The 8,702-nt window shown below is 72.5% G+C and overlaps 1 protein-coding gene across 1 annotated transcript in view; it reads left to right on the top strand.

The window, feature by feature from the left end:
• Positions 1 to 8,525: 8,525 nt before the first annotated feature.
• The window catches only part of fhad1 (forkhead-associated (FHA) phosphopeptide binding domain 1), a 169,945-nt gene continuing 169,768 nt past the window's right edge, over positions 8,526 to 8,702 (top strand). Inside the window, exon 1 of the mRNA XM_087980527.1 lies at positions 8,526 to 8,587. The gene's annotated coding sequence lies outside the window, so the exon portion shown is untranslated. The remainder of the gene's footprint in view (positions 8,588 to 8,702) is intronic.

Raw genomic sequence — 8,702 nt, 5'->3', positions numbered from 1 at the left:
CCTCCCTCTCCCTCCCCCTCCCCCCTCCCTCTCCCTCCCCTCCCTCTCCTCTCCTTCTCCCTCTCTCCCCCATCCCTCTCTCTCCCTCTCTCTGCCCCCTCCCACTCCCTCTCTCCCCCCCTCCCCCTCCTCTCTCCACCCCTCCCCCCTCCCTCTCTCTCCCCGTCCCTCTCCCCCCTCCCCCTCCCTCTCTCTCCCCCCTCCCCCTCCCTCTCCCCCCTCCCCCTCCCTCTCTCTCCCCTCCCCCTCTCTCTCTCTCCCCTCCCCCTCCCCCCCTCCCTCTCTCTCCCGCCTCCTTCTCCCTCTCTCCCCCCTCCCTCTCTCTCCCCCTCCCCCTCCCTCTCTCACCCCCCCTCCCCCTCTCGCTCCCCCCTCCCCCTCCCTCTCTCTCCCCCCCTCCCTCTCTCTCTCCCCCTCCCTCTCTCTCCCCCTCCCTCTCTCTCTCCCCCTCCCTCTCTCTCCCCCCTCCCCCTCCCTCTCTCTCCCACTCTCCCCCTCCCTCTCTCCCTCCCCACTCTCCCCCTCCCCCTCTCTCCCCCTCCCTCTCTCTACCCCCTCCCCCTCCCTCTCTCTCCCCCTCCCCCCTCCCCCTCCCTCTCTCTCCCCCCTCCCCCCTCCCTCTCTCTCCCACTCTCCCCCTCCCTCTCTCCCTCCCCACTCTCCCCCTCCCTCCCCCCTCCCTCTCTCTACCCCCTCCCCCTCCCTCTCTCTCCCCCTCCCCCTCCCCCTCCCTCTCTCTCCCCCTCCCCCCTCCCTCTCTCTCCCCCTCCCCCTCCCTCTCTCTCCACCTCCCTCTCTCTCCACCTCCCTCTCTCTCCACCCACCCCCTCCCTCTCCCTGCCTCCCTCCCCTCTCCCCTCTCCACCTCTCTCTCCCCCTCCCCGTCCCTCTCCCCCCTTCCCCTCCCTCTCTCTCCCCCTCCCTCTCTCTCCCCCTCCCCCTCCCTCTCTCTCCCCCCTCTCTCTCCCTCCTCCCCTCCCTCTCTCTCCCCCCTCCCCTCCCTCTCTCTTCCCCCTCCCCCTCCCTCTCTCTCCCCCTCCCGCTCCTCTCCCACCTCCCCCTCCCTCTCTCTCCCCCTCCCTCTCTCCCCACTCCCCGTCCCTCTCTCTCCCCCCTCCCTCCCTCCCACCTCCCCCTCCCTCTCTCTCCCCCTCCCTCTCCCTCTCCCCCTCTCCCTCCTCCCCTCTCTCCCCCCCTTCCCCTCCCTCTCTCTCCCCCCCTTCTCCCCCCTCCCCCTCCTTCTTCTCCCCCCTCCCCCTCCCTCTTTCTCCCCCCTCCCCCTCCCTCTTCTCCCCCCTCCCCCTCCCTCTTTCTCCCCCCTCCCTCTCTCACCCCCTCTCACTCTCCCCTCCCTCCCTCTCTCCTCTCCCTCCCCCCCTCCCCCTCCTTCTCCCTCTCCCCTCCCTCTCCCCCCCTCCCTCTCCCCCCTCCCCCTCCTCCCCTCCCCCTCTCTCCCCCCTCACCCCTCCCCCTCTCTCCCCCTCCCTCTCCCCCCCTCCCCCTCTCCCCCCTCCCCCTCTCTCCCCCCCTCTCCCCCCCCCTCACCCCCTTCCCCTCCCTCTCTCTCCCCCTCTCCCTCTCCCTCTCCCCCCTCCACCTCCCTCTCTCCCCCCTCCACCTCCCTCCCTCCCCCTCTCTCCATCCCTCTCCCCCTCTTCCCTCCCCTCCCTCTCTCTCCCCCCTCCCCTCCCTCTCTCTCTCCCCCCTCCCCCTCCCTCTCTCTCTCCCCCTCCCTCTCTCTCCCCCCCTTTCCCTCCCTCCCTCTCTCTCCCCCCTTCCCCTCCCACTCTCTCCCCCCTCTCTCTCTCCCCCTCCCTCTCTCTCCCCCTCCCTCTCTGTCCCCCCTCCCCCTCCCTCTCTCTCCCCCCTCCCCCTCCCTCTCTCCTCCCCTTCCCTCTCCCTCCCTCCCTCTCCCTCCCCCCTCCCCCTCTCTCTCCCCCCTCCCCCTCTCTCTCCCCCCTCTCCCCTCTCTCTCCCCCCCTCTCCCCATCCCTCTCCCCTCCCCCTCTCTCTTCCCTCCCTCTCTCCCCCTCTCTCCCCTCCCTCTCCTCCCTCCCTCACCCTCCCTCCCCCTCTCCCCTCCCTCACCCTCCCTCCCCCTCTCCCCTCCCTCTCTCTCCCCCCTCTCTCTCTCCCCCTCCCTCTCTCTCCCCCTCTGTCCCCTCTCCCCCTCCCTCTCTCTACACCCTCCCTCTCCCCTCTCCCCCTCTCTCTCCCCCCTCTCCCCATCCCTCTCCCCTCCCCCTCTCTCTCCCCCTCCCTCTCCATCCCCTCCCTCTCTCCCCTCTCTCCCCTCCTCCCCTCCCTCCCCTCCCTCTCCCCCCCTCTCTCCCCTCCCTCTCCCCTCCCTCTCCCCTCCCTCCCTCACCTCCCTCTCCCTCCCCTCCCTCTCCTCCTCCCTCCCCTCCCTCTGTCCCCTCTCCCTTCCCCTCCCTCTCGCCCTCATCCCTCCCCCTCATCCCTCCCCCCTCTCTCTCCCCCTCCCACCGCTCCCTCTCCCCCTCCCCCCTCCATCCCACCCCTCCCTCCCCCTCTCCCCCCTCCCTCTCCCTCTCCCCCCTCCCTCTCCCTCTCCCCCTCCACCTCTCTCCCCCTCCCTCTCCCCTCCACCTCTCCCCCCTCCCTCTCCCCCTCCACCTCTCTCCCCCTCCCTCCCTCCCTCTCCCTCTCCCCCCTCCCTCTCCCCCCTCCCTCTCCCCCCTCCCTCTCCCCCCTCTCCCCTCTCCCTCTCCCCCCTCCCTCTCCCCCCTCCCCCTCCCCCCTCCCCCTCCCCCTCTCCCTCCCCTCTCTCCCCCTCTCCCCCTCCCTCTCCCCTCCCCCTCCCTCTCCCCCTCCCTCTCTCCTCCCCTCTCCCCCCCTCTCCTCTCTCTCCCCCCTCCCTCTCCCTCTCTCTCCCCCTCCCTCTCCCTCTCTCTCTCCCCCCTCCCTCTCCCTCTCCCCCCTCCCTCTCCCTCTCCCCCTCCCTCTCACTCCCCCACTCCCTCTCCCTCTCTCTCTCCCCCCCTCCCTCTCCCTCTCTCTCTCCCCCCCTCCCTCTCCCCCTCTCTCTCCCCCCCTCCCTCTCCCTCTCTCTCTCCCCCCCCTCCCTCTCCCCCCTCCCTCTCCCTCTCTCTCTCTCCCCCCTCCCTCTCCCTCTCTCCCCCTCCCTCTCCCTCTCTCTCTCCCCCCCTCCCTCTCTCTCTCCCCCCTCCCTCTCTCTCTCCCCCCTCCCTCTCTCTCTCTCCCCTCCCTCTCTCTCTCTCCCCCCTCCCTCTCCCTCTCTCCCCCTCCCTCTCCCTCTCTCTCTCTCCCCCCTCTCTCTCTCTCCCCCCCTCCCTCTCTTTCCCCCCCTCCCTCTCCCTCTCTCTCCCCCCCGTCCTCCCCTCTCTCTCTCTCCCCCCCTCCTCCCCCTCTCTCTCTCTCCCCCCCTCCTCCCCTCTCTCTCCCCCTCCCCCCCTCCTCCCCTCTCCCTCCCCCCCTCCTCCCCTCTCTCTCCCCCCCTCCTCCCCTCTCTCTCCCCCCCTCCTCCCCTCTCTCTCCCCCCCCTCCTCCCTCTCTCTCCCCCCTCCTCCCCTCTCTCTCCCCCCCTCCTCCCCTCTCTCTCCCCCCCCTCCCCTCTCTCTCCCCCCCTCCTACCCTCTCTCTCCCCCCCCTCCTCCCCTCTCTCCTCCTCCCCCCTCTCTCTCCCCCCCTCCTCCCCTCTCTCTCCCCCCCTCCTCCCCTCTCTCTCCCCCCTCCTCCCCTCTCTCTCCCCCCCCCTCCCTCTCTCCTCCTCCCCCCCTCTCTCTCCCCCCTCCTCCACTCTCTCTCCCCCCTCCTCCCCTCTCTCTCCCCCCTACTCCCCTCACTCTCCCCATCCCCCTCTCTCTCCTCCCCCTCTCTCTCTCCCCCTCCCCCTCTCCCTCTCCCCCCTCCCCCTCCCCCTCTCTCTCCCCACTCCCTCTCTCTCTCCCCTCTCCCTCTCTCTCTCCCCCCTCCCCCCCTCCCTCTCCCCCTCTCCCCCTCTCCCTCTCCTCCTCCCCCTCCCCCTCTCCCCCCCTCCCTCTCTCCCTCCCCCCCTCTCTCTCTCCCCTCTCTCTCCCCCCCCTCTCCCCCCCTCCCCCCTCTCTCTCCCCTCTCTCTCCCCCCCCTCTCCCCCCCTCCTCCCCTCTCTCCCCCCTCCCCCTCCCCCTTTCCCTCTCTCCCCCTCCCCCTCCCCCTTTCCCTCTCTCTCTCCCCCTCCCCCTCTCCCTCTCCCCCCTACCCCTCTCCCGCTCCCACTCGCTTCCCCCTCACCCCTCCCACTCTCGCTCCCCCCTCCCCCTCTCGCTCTCTCCCCCCCTCCCCCTCTCTCTCTCCCCCCCTCCCCCCTCTCTCTCTCCCCCTCCCCCCTCTCTCCCCCTCTCTCTCCCCCCCCCCCTCCCCTCTCTCTCCCCCCTCTCTCTCCCCCCTCCCCCCCCTCTCTCCCCCCCCTCGCCCCCTCTCTCTCCCCACCTCCTCCCCTCTCTCTCCCCCCTCCCCCTCCTCCCCTCTCTCTCCCCCCTCCTCCCCTCTCTCTCCCCCCTCCTCCCCTCTCTCTCCCCCCCTCCCCCCCTCCCCCTCTCTCTCCCCCCTCCCCCCCTCCCCCTCTCTCTCCCCCCTCCCCCTCTCTCTCTCCCCCTCCCCCCTCTCTCTCTCCCCCTCCCCCCTCTCTCTCTCCCCCCTCCCCCCTCTCTCTCTCCCCCCTCCCCCCTCTCTCTCTCCCCCCTCCCCCTCTCTCTCTCTCCCCTCCCCTTCTCTCTCTCTCCCCTCCCCTTCTCTCTCCCCCCTCCCCCCTCCCCCTCTCTCTCCCCCCCTCCCCTTCTCTCTCCCCCCTCCCCTTCTCTCTCCCCCCTCCCCTTCTCTCTCCCCCTCCCCCTCCCCCTCCCCCTCTCTCTCCCCCCTCCCCTTCTCTCTCCCCCCTCCCCTTCTCTCTCCCCCCTCCCCCTCTCTCTCCCCCCCTCCCCCTCCACCTCTCTCTCCCCCACTCCCCCTCCACCTCCCTCCCCACCTCCCCCTCCACCTCTCTCACCCCTCCCCCTCCCCCTCTCTCCCCCATCCCCCTCCACCTCTCTCCCCCCTCCCCCTCCCCCTCTCTCCCCCATCCCCCCGTCCCCCTCTCCCCCTCCCGTCCCCCCTCCCCCCCTCCCCGTCCCCCTCTCCCCCTCCCGTCCCCCCTCCCCCCCTCTCTCTCCCCCCTCCCCCTCTCTCTCTCCTCCCTCCCCCTCCCCCTCTCCCCGTCCCCCTCTCCCCCTCCCGTCCCCCCTCCCCCCTCTCTCTCCCCCCTCCCCCCTCTCTCTCTCCCCCCTCCCCCTCCCCCTCTCTCTCTCCCCCTCCCCCTCCCCCTCTCCCCCCTCCCCCTCCCCCTCTCTCTCTCCCCCCTCCCCCTCCCCCTGTCTCTCTCCCCCCTCCCCCTCCCCCTCTCTCTCTCTCCCCCCTCCCCCTCCCCCTCTCTCTCTCTCCCACCTCCCCCTCCCCCTCTCTCTCCCCCCTCCCCCTCTCTCTCTCTCCCACCTCCCCCTCCCCCTCTCTCTCTCCCCCCTCCCCCTCTCTCTCTCCCCCTCTCTCTCTCCCCCTCCCCCTCCCTCTCTCTCCCCTCCCCCCCTCTCTCTCTCCCCTCCCCCCCTCTCTCTCTCCCCTTCCCTTCTCTCTCCCCCCTCCCCCCCTCTCTCTCTCCCCTCCCCTTCTCTCTCTCCCCCTCTCTCTCCCCCCCTCCCCCTCTCTCTCCCCCCTTCCCCTCTCTCTCCCCCCTTCCCCTCTCTCTCTCCCCCCTCCCCCTCTCTCTCTCTCCCCCCTCCCCCTCTCTCTCTCTCCCCCCTCCCCCTCCCCCTCTCTCTCCCCCCTCCCCCTCTCTCTCTCTCCCCTCCCCTTCTCTCTCCCCCCTCCCCCTCCCCCTCTCTCTCCCCCCCTCCCCCTCCACCTCTCTCCCCCCTCCCCCCCGTCCCCCTCTCTCCCCCCTCCCCCTCTCTCCCCCCTCTCCCCCGTCCCCCTCTCTCCCCCCCTCCCCCTCCGCCCCCCTCTCCCCCTCCCGTCCCCCCTCCCCCCCTCCCCCTCCCGTCCCCTCTCTCCCCGTCCCCCCTCCCCCTCCCCCTCTCTCTCCCCCCCCTCCCCCTCCACCTCTCTCCCCCCTCCCCCCCGTCCCCCTCTCTCCCCCCTCCCCCTCTCTCCCCCCTCTCCCCGTCCCCCTCTCTCCCCCCTACCCCTCCGCCCCCCTCTCCCCCTCCCGTCCCCCCTCCCCCCCTCCCCCTCCCGTCCCCCTCTCCCCGTCCCCCCTCCCCCTCCCCCTCTCTCCCCCCCTACCCCTCCGCCCCCCTCTCCCCCTCCCGTCCCCCCTCCCCCCCTCCCCCTCCCGTCCCCTCTCTCCCCGTCCCCCCTCCCCCTCCCCCTCTCTCCCCGTCCCCCCTCCCCCTCTCGTCCCCCTCTCTCTCCCCCCCCTCTCCCCCCCCCTCTCCCCCCCTCCCCCCTCTCCCCGCCCCCCCCCTCCCCCTCCCCCCTCTCTCCCCGTCCCCCCCTCCCCCTCTCTCTCCCCCCTCCCCCTCCCCCTCCACCTCTCTCTCCCCCACTCCCCCTCCACCTCTCTCCCCACCTCCCCCTCCACCTCTCTCACCCCTCCCCCTCCCCCTCCCCCTCTCTCCCCCCATCCACCTCCACCTCTCTCCCCCCTCCCCCTCCCCCTCCCCCTCTCTCCCCCCTCCCCCCGTCCCCCTCTCCCCCTCCCGTCCCCCCTCCCCCCCTCCCCGTCCCCCTCTCCCCCTCCCGTCCCCCCTCCCCCCCTCTCTCTCCCCCCTCCCCCTCTCTCTCTCCCCTCCCCCTCTCTCTCTCCCCCCTCCCCCTTCCCCTCTCTCTCTCCCCCCCTCCCCCTCCCCCTCTCCCCCCTCCCCCTCCCCCTCTCTCTCTCCCCCCTCCCCCTCCCCCTCTCCCCCCTCCCCCTCTCTCTCACCCCCCTCCCCCTCCCCCTCTCTCTCTCCCCCCTCCCCCTCCCCCTCTCTCTCTCTCCCACCTCCCCCTCCCCCTCTCTCTCTCCCCCCTCCCCCTCTCTCTCTCTCCCACCTCCCCCTCCCCCTCTCTCTCTCCCCCCTCCCCCTCTCTCTCTCTCCCACCTCCCCCTCCCCCTCTCCCCCCTCCCCCTCTCTCTCTCCCCCTCCCCCTCTCTCTCTCCCCCTCCCCCTCCCTCTCTCTCTCTCCCCTCCCCCCCTCTCTCTCTCCCCTCCCCCCCTCTCTCTCCCCTTCCCTTCTCTCTCCCCCCTCCCCCCTCTCTCTCCCCCCTCCCCCCTCTCTCTCTCCCCTCCCCTTCTCTCTCTCCCCCCTTCTCTCTCCCCCCTCCCCCTCCCCCTCTCTCTCCCCCCTCCCCCTCCCCTCTCTCTCCCCCCTTCCCCTCTCTCTCTCCCCCCTCCCCCTCTCTCTCTCTCCCCCCTCCCCCTCTCTCTCTCTCCCCCCTTCCCCTCCCCCTCTCTCTCTCCCCCCCTCCCCCTCTCTCTCTCTCCCCCCTTCCCCTCCCCCTCTCTCTCCCCCCTCCCCCTCTCCCTCTCTCTCTCCCCTCCCCTTCTCTCTCCCCCCTCCCCCTCCCCCTCTCTCTCCCCCCTCCCCCTCCACCTCTCTCCCCCCCTCCCCCTCCACCTCTCTCCCCCCTCTCCCCCGTCCCCCTCTCTCCCTCCGCCCCCCTCTCCCCCTCCCGTCCCCCCCTCCCCCTCCCGTCCCCTCTCTCCCCGTCCCCCCTCCCCCTCTCTCCCCGTCCCCCCTCCCCCTCTCGTCCCCCTCTCCCCCTCTCCCCCCCTCCCCCCCCTCCCCCCCCTCTCCTCCCCCCTCTCCCCCGTCCCCCTCTCTCCCTCCGCCCCCCTCTCCCCCTCCCGTCCCCCCTCCCCCTCCCGTCCCCTCTCTCCCCGTCCCCCCTCCCCCTCCCCCCTCTCTCCCCCTCTCTCTCCCCCCTCCCCCTCCACCTCTCTCTCCCCCACTCCCCCTCCACCTCTCTCCCCACCTCCCCCTCCACCTCTCTCACCCCTCCCCCTCCCCCTCCCCCTCTCTCCCCCCATCCCCCCTCCCCCTCCCGTCCCCCCTCCCCCCCTCTCCCCGTCCCCCCCTCCCCCTCTCCTCCCCGTCCCCCCCTCCCCCTCCCGTCCCCCCCTCCCCCTCTCGTCCCCCCCTCCCGTCCCCCCCTTCCCCCGTCCCCCCCTTCTCTCTCCCCCCCTCCCCCCTCCCCCTCTCTCTCCCCCCTCCCCCTCCCCCTCTCTCTCCCCCCTTCCCCCCTCCCCCTCTCTCTCCCCCCTTCCCCCTCCCCCTCTCTCTCCCCCCTTCCCCCTCCCCCCCTCTCTCCCCCCTCTTCCCCCCTCCCCCCTCTCTCTCCTCCCCTCCTCTCCCCCCTCCCCCCCTCTCTCCCCTCTCCTCTCCCCCCCCCCCTCTCTCCCTCTCCCCCCTCTCCCCCTCCTCTCTCTCCCCTCTCTCTGGGGGTGGGGTTCCCCGTTCCCATGGAGCTGGTGACGCTGCTCTAACACAGACACAGACGGAGAGAGACGGAACTCGGGGAGAACCGACTTCTGGGGAACCAGGAACCGGCAAAACGGAGCGAGCGCCCGGTGGGAACGTCCTGAGACCAGAGCGGGAGTGTGTACACCGGGTGGGTGTGTGTGAAGTAGCTGAGAGTGGAGTGCGAGCGTGTAAACTGGGTATGAGTAGAGTGAGTGTGTAACTGGGTGTGAGTAGAGTGTGTGTAAATCAGGTGTGAGTAGAGT

Source organism: Chiloscyllium plagiosum, unplaced genomic scaffold (assembly GCF_037043375.1).
Source record: "Chiloscyllium plagiosum isolate Xiang-an unplaced genomic scaffold, Cpla_swu_hap1 HiC_scaffold_37, whole genome shotgun sequence".
Classification (NCBI taxonomy): domain Eukaryota; kingdom Metazoa; phylum Chordata; class Chondrichthyes; order Orectolobiformes; family Hemiscylliidae; genus Chiloscyllium; species Chiloscyllium plagiosum.
The sequence above is the reverse complement of the archived record's forward strand: the minus strand, read 5'-3'. Positions and strand labels throughout refer to the sequence as shown.